This window comes from Lates calcarifer, unplaced genomic scaffold (genome assembly GCF_001640805.2).
Source record: "Lates calcarifer isolate ASB-BC8 unplaced genomic scaffold, TLL_Latcal_v3 _unitig_5010_quiver_1791, whole genome shotgun sequence".
In the NCBI taxonomy this organism is placed as follows: domain Eukaryota; kingdom Metazoa; phylum Chordata; class Actinopteri; family Centropomidae; genus Lates; species Lates calcarifer.
Window position 1 is genome coordinate 6692 of NW_026117233.1, and position 7440 is coordinate 14131.

At 40.0% G+C, this 7440-nt stretch overlaps 1 long non-coding RNA gene across 1 annotated transcript; it reads right to left on the minus strand.

Annotated features, from left to right (window-relative positions):
• Positions 1-225: 225 nt before the first annotated feature.
• On the minus strand, positions 226-6820 carry LOC108873271 (uncharacterized). The gene is made up of 3 exons (XR_007811296.1): positions 6666-6820; positions 6120-6291; positions 226-267 (listed from the first exon to the last, which is right to left on the minus strand). It is a non-coding gene; the product is annotated as an uncharacterized LOC108873271 (long non-coding RNA).
• Between the last annotated feature and the right edge of the window lie 620 nt (positions 6821-7440).

Below are 7440 nucleotides of genomic sequence, written 5' to 3' on the forward strand. Positions count from 1 at the left end.
ACCTTTTGACTGGATAAAAGTGTAGAATGAGTCAAGAGTAAATGGAAATATTTCTATGTCTTACAGCAGCTGTTCACACAGTCCTCAAGTGATGTCAAAATATTATTTTTAGTGAGAAATGTGAAGTGTTTGTCAGTGTATGACTCTGGAACCAAAGATCCACCCAGACCACACCTGTACCGTCCTGAGTCGGACTGGGTCAGATTTCTGATGGTCACAGACATGATTCCTCTTCCAGAAGATTCACCTTTATATTCAATGCTGTACCTGCCTCTGTTAGCTCTGACATCATCTGTGTGAACGAGAACATCTTCTCCTTTACATTCGTTCTTACAGAAGAACTTCCTGTTTCCAGACAGAGTCAAGTGGCAACCAATTCTACCACTTCCTCCTTCAGGTCCTGTATAGATGTTGATCCCAGAGTTTCCACCACACAGTGAATACTGATGATCAGAACTTTGTGTATTGTAGACTTACTGTAAAACAGACAAATAGACAGTTTGTGATGGGAATATGATAGGGCCCTCTGTCAGGAAGTTAATTATCTTCTTCTCATCACTGTCTCTTTGGTTTAACTCTAGCTGCACCCACAACATGTTGATGAGGATGATAACGATGAAATGTGGAACTGTAGCAGTGTAACGTGGACATCTTTGTACATCAGTGACTTAATTATGAAGTTGCTGTAAAGCCCCTTTGACACTGTAACTGTAGCTGTTTCAGACTAAATCGCTGTGTCAAAGTTAAAAGCACTCAATTCAACAGCAACTAATATCACTCCATCAGAAATTGGAAACTTCTTGCTCCACCACCAAAGTATATCTGATGAACTCTGAGACCCAGCCTCCTTCTGCCACATTTTACAGGATGTTACTGCAAAGTGAATGATGTGGAACATCAGTATCACACACTCACACAGGTTCACTTCAGAGGATCAGCTTTAATATGACAACCACCCACATGCTGACTAATCAGCTCACTGATATGATCCTGACATGGACAAAACCTGCTGCAGTCATGATAAAGTGATGAGTAAAAAAGAGTAAAAATATTTTTATAGAATTTATAAATCAGTAGAATCAGCAAGATAAAGCAAGGCCTCTATCAAACCAAGGGATTGTGGTTTACGTCATTAACATCCCAACTGTGCTTCTGTTTGGAAGTTCTTATCCTGTGAGGGAAAACAAAAACAGAAAAGAAGTAGGCACGCCAAAACTGACAACAAAAGATGATGTCAGGTGTTTGAGGCCTAGGATAGGATAGGATAAATCTGAAGAAAAAATAATGATAAATATTTAATAAAACATTCATAAAAGCTAGTCAAAGACCCAACAAGTGTGACAAATAACACTGATACAACACTGATAATTGAAAACAAAACTAGAACAAATAACTGAGGAAGATTGTTTTTTCTTAGCTTTCATTACAAAGTGCAACTGACTTATCAAGTAACTGGTTAAATCTGGACTGTGCTCATTTCTTTGTGTAATACTCAAAGTTTAAAAGAGGGAACATCAAAAAACTGCTAAACTTTCATTTCAGAATAATCAAATGAGAAGATGTTGAACATCTTCACTAACACAATCAGTTCTATATGATCAGAAGAGAGATTATTAAAAATACCAGATTTAGATTTTAAACGGCACAATACAAAATCCAGATTCAGATCCAAACATTACTATTTCTTTTCTATGTTTGGATAAGCAGAGTAGGTTTGGTCTCAGTCCCTGCTGGCTGGTTTGTGGTTTCAGCAGATGCAGTCATCAGGTTTGGAATCCCAAACAAGGATATGGCGTTAGAATCCCTCTCAGCCTGGCGGGGTATTCTTAAAATATATGAGACGGCCCTCTGTAATGACAGAGCTGCCTGTTACTCATCATTGATAGCAAAAAATCAAAACAACCCCACCACTGTATTGATCCATGTATTCCTATAGCTCTCAGGCAACTTTATGAGCTACCAGCACTGATTTATCTCTGAACATAAGATCCTTACAAACAGCTGTAACACCTGTTTTTGACTGTTTTTCTCCAATTGATCTTCTCCCAAACTAACATCAACACTTTCTTCATCTATACTATCAAACCTGCCTCCTTCCAAACTAGATTGTTAAAGGAAGTTTTACCCTTATCACTTGTTTACTAGACACTGAAGTCTCTTGAAATAGCTGTAATTAAACAGAAGAAAAAAACAGTCCATGCATTTGTTACTTCTGGGCCGGACTATTGCAATTCCCAAATTCCCAATTTCCTCATACAAATATCTAAAGACTCTCCAAGTGATCTAAAATTTCTAATCCTCCTCACCTACAAAGCCCTTAATGGTCAGACACCATCCTCTCTGGAAGAGCTCATAGTCCCCTATTATCCTATAACACTGCGCTCCCAGAATGCAACCCAGCCAGTTGAGGAAAATGGCTGCCCATCAGGTCTCTTTCTGCCTCTTAAAAGGAAGATTTTCCTTGCCACTGTTGACCTTGCTCATGGTGGGAGTTGTTTGGTCTATGTAAATAATATCATAGTGTACGTTCTAAACCTTCTAAGCTCTGCCCTGAATTGGTGACTTGACTTGGAGATCCAAATCGACTGGAAGACTTAAAGTGGATACTGTCCAGAGCACATTTTATGTTTCACTGGGTTTCTACACATACATGTTCTCACCTTGGTCTCCTTTTTGTCCATATTAGGGAAATACTTGAAGACAATGTCAGTTACACCCCATACAGAAACAACATGTAAGATGAAACAAGGTAATGAAGTCACCTGCATGTTTCTGTTGCCTGTGTTTCCCTCGGTGTCCAAAACAGATCCCCACCTCATCTTACACAGGTAGAAAACCCGAGAAACAGCCATCAGCACAAAAGCTGAGGGCATACCTACAGCCACAGGCATGAAATAACCTGGGTGAGAGTTGTGGGCCGGGAGGGATGAGAGTGAGAGAGATTAGAGAGACAATGTCGTCACAGATAATTTTACAGTTTTTGCTAAAAATGATCCATCCACCAGAAAGATGTGGCACATCACAATGCTGATTACACAAAATGGTTATTGTACTGGTGTGCCACGCCACTACAAGATGTCGGATTTTGTCAAATGCCACAGTCACATACTGACCACAGGAATGTCAACCAGAAACTGTTCAGAAACATGAGCAACCAATGAAGTTGTGGGTCTATATAAGGCAGGAATCTTGGCACAGACCATCTGCAGCTGCATCAGAAAGGCAAACATCCATGTGTGTAGTCCACACCACAGCATGGATCTGACAGCTGCCCGGCTTCACAACCATCTTATCTGAGCTAAGACGCATGTCCAATGGCCCTTGGCTCACTGGACAACAGTGTGGATGGATAATAACAAGCCATTGCTAGTGGACAAAAAAATGTAGCATCAAATATTATAATAAAGTAAATGATTGTAGACTTTAACATTGTAGACTTTAACATCACAATAAATATTATATGATGATTCTGACAGATAGTCTGATGTCCTGAATATTAAAGGTAAATGTACTGTTAAGTTTCTGCTTTGCAGTGTGATTTCTAACATTTATAAAACTTTAGAAATCTTGCATGTTATGTTATATTTTTGTTCAGTGTATTTCAGGTTAAGTTGGCAGAGGGATGGTGACTGACAAACAGAACTGTCCTGTACCTGTGGATGTCTTGTTGTTTTCAGAGGAAGCTGGTGTAGACAGCAGTGTTTTTCCTGATGTGGAAGCTGCTGGGACTGATGTTGAAGAAGGTCCTGTTTGGTTTGGAAGTGGTTGGAGTTGTGAAAACAGAATAAAACAATCAGATACTGAAAACGTTTCAAGAGTTAATTTTAAAAACTCCAACATTATAAAGGCAGCAGTTGTTCAGCAACACATTTTGCACAAGAATACTTGATGAAACTAATGTTTTTCAGCTCTAGAAAAACAACAGATAGTCTGATGTCCTGAATATTAAAGGTGAATGTAGAGAATCTTGCATGTTGTGTTATATTTTTGTTCAGTGTATTTCAGGTTAAGTTGGCAGAGGGATGATAACTGACAAACAGAACTGTCCTGTACCTGTGGATGTCTTCTTGTTTTCAGGAGAAGCTGGTGGAGGCAGCTGTGTCGTTCTTGATGTGGAAGCTGCTGGGACTGATGTTGAAGAAGGTCCTGTTTGGTTTGGAAGTGGTTGGGCTTCTGAAAACAGAATGAAACAATCAGACACTGAAAACTGAAAATGTTGCCTGTGTTTCCCTCTGTGTCCAAAACAGATCCCCACCTCATCTTACACAGGTAGAAAACCCGAGAAACAGCCATCAGCACAAAAGCTGAGGGCATACCTACAGCCAGAGGCATGAAATAACCTGGGTGAGAGTTGTGGGCCGGGAGGGATGAGAGTGAGAGAGATTAGAGAGACAATGTCGTCACAGATAATTTTACAGTTTTTGCTAAAAATGATCCATCCACCAGAAAGATGTGGCACATCACAATGCTGATTATACAAAATGGTTATTGTACTGGTGTGCCACGCCACTACAAGATGTCGGATTTTGTCAAATGCCACAGTCACATACTGACCACAGGAATGTCAACCAGAAACTGTTCAGAAACATGAGCAACCAGTGAAGCTGTGGGTCTATATAAGGCAGGAATCTTGGCACAGACCAAGGGTTAGGTCCTGGTGTGTGCCTAGCCCTAACCATAACCCTAAACATCCATGTGTGTAGTCCACACCACAGCATGGATCTGATAGCTGCCTGGCATCACAACCATCTTATCTGAGCTAAGACTAACCCTAACCCACTGCTTTGCAGTGTGATTTCTAATATTTATAAACTTTAGAATTCTTGTATGTTATGTTATATTTTTGTTCAGTGTATTTCAGTTTAAGTTGGCAGAGGGATGGTGACTGACAAACAGAACTGTCCTGTACCTGTGGATGTCTTGTTGTTTTCAGGGGAAGCTGGTGTAGACAGCAGTGTTGTTCCTGATGTGGAAGCTGCTGGGACTGATGTTGAAGAAGGTCCTGTTTGGTTTGGAAGTGGTTGGGCTTCTGAAAACAGAATGAAACAATCAGACACTGAATCAGTACTGATACAGATAAATCTCACTGACGTTTTCAATCACAGACACACACACAAAATTCAGCATCAAATATTATAATAAAGTGATTTGATTTTAATAGTAAAGGCTGTCCAACATAAATCCACAAAAATGTAAAATCTTAATTTCCATTTTCAGCTTTCACACCCCCTGCACACGTCACCACCACCGGTCCCCCTACAACGTCTGATGCTCTCAACTCTCACATCACAGTTCGCCTACACCAACCTGTTTCAGCCATTCAGACATTTTACTGTCATTTACTGTTTTCAGATTCTCCAGAAATCCCTAGATACTGTATATGTGGATATACTAAATACATCAGTTTTAATGAAAGAAAGTCAAGTTTTACTTAAAAGGAAAAAACTCACCGTCTACAACAATGACTGAGAACGTGCGTGATGAATCAGGAGACAAAGCTCTACCATAACCACACCTGTACTGTCCTGAGTCTGACTTGACCACCTGTGTGATTGTGACATACAGTCCAAATGTAGATCCTTCTTTATATTCAATGCTGTATCTGCCACTCTGAGCTCTGTTCTTATCTGTTTCAATGAGAATGTCCTCTTCTTTTTTACATTCTCCCTTACAGAAGAAGATTCTGTCTCTGTTCACAGCATCGATGCATGGATATGTGACATTTTCTCCTTCTATGTTTGTTCTGATAAAACCAGACTTTCTGTCCAGCAGCTCTGTAGAAAAGATGAACAGTCAACAGTTATAATGTAGTAATTTGAATATAAGCATAATAATACATGGTATTTCATAAATAACACAGATTGAATTCTATTTGATTTTATTCATTCTTACAGTTTCAAATTCCTTAATTTAGCAAACATACTAAATATATCTGTTTAATGACTTTCAGTAGAAACTCACCATCTGAAACTCTGATCTCAAAGTCAGTGTATGACTTTGGAACCAAAGATCCACCCAGACCACACCTGTACCGTCCTGAGTCGGACTGGGTCAGATTTCTGATGGTCACAGACACAATTCCTCTTCCAGAAGATTCATCTTTATATTCAATGCTGTACCTGCCTCTGTTAGCTCTGACATCATCTGTTTGAATCAGAACATCTTCTCCTTTACATTCATTCTTACAGAAGAACTTCCTGTTTCCAGACAGAGTCAAGTAGCAATTAATTGTTCCACTTCCTCCTTCAGGTCCTGTATAAATGTTGATCCCAGAGTTTCCACCACACAGTGCTGTTGGACAGATGAACAGTGAATACTGATGGTCAGAACTTTGTGTATTGTAGACTTACTGTAAAACAGACTGCAGGTTAATGAGAGCTAATCCATCACTTCACAGAGAAGCAGAGATGATACAGAGGCAGACATCACTTCAACTCTTCACTGGCTACACAGCAGGAGTTGTTGTTTTATTAAAATCCCTACTTTCTTACATCAACATCTGAACTATCAACAACATATAATGATGGATATTATGTTTTTTCTGAAGCATAGAGAACAGAACACATCACAGAACAATAAACCAACACAAAGGCCTCTGTGATCAAACATTGTCAATAAGCAGTGTGAGCTGCAGCATCAGAGACAGACAGGTAATCAGTCCTCACCTGAGAAGAAGCAGAAGAACAGAACATGGTGGAGATTCATTCTGAATTTGATCCTGATGGAGAGTGAACTGCCTCTATCTCTTCACTCCTTCCACTCTTTGTCTCTGTGGTCAATCAGAAAGCTGAAGCTGCTCAGTTTTACCTGACTTCTATTTGTACTTTTTATCTTACTTATTTCCCATGTTTTTATTCTTTCTTTCTTCCTGTGTCTGATATCCCATTTGCTATCATCACTGACTGTTGTACTCCGGTGCTGTCTGACTCATACATCCGGTTTTAGATTAGGGAAAGACTTGGGGAATAATACCATAATTATTATTCTGAAAGTCAACATACACACTTGAAATGAAGGTGCTAACTAGAGCCATATGGTTCTTTGACTTGTCCCTATAGGAGATACAATGGGTCAGCATTTCCAGAGTCCCTTATTTGGGGTTTTCAGCTCTCCTCTTGAGGAGCTGTCAGTGGTCAACTAGGTGGAGCTTCCCTCTCTGCTGCCAGGGCAGAAGTTCCTGCCTCTCCCTCGTCCATGGCCTCTCCTGGCTGAACCACCTGAAGTGTCCCTGAACATCCTGAACACTATCAGCATGTGCACAGTATTTTTTTTAGCATTGTTCAATCTGATACATTTGACCTCTGGTTCTTTACACACACACAGGAACACAGGAAAAAAGGATGTGGGGGGTCTGAGACATGCCCTGAGACACAGAAAGATCAGCAGGAGGGATTTTTATCTCTGCCTTACTCAGTTCAGTCTCAATATCTTTACTGGAAA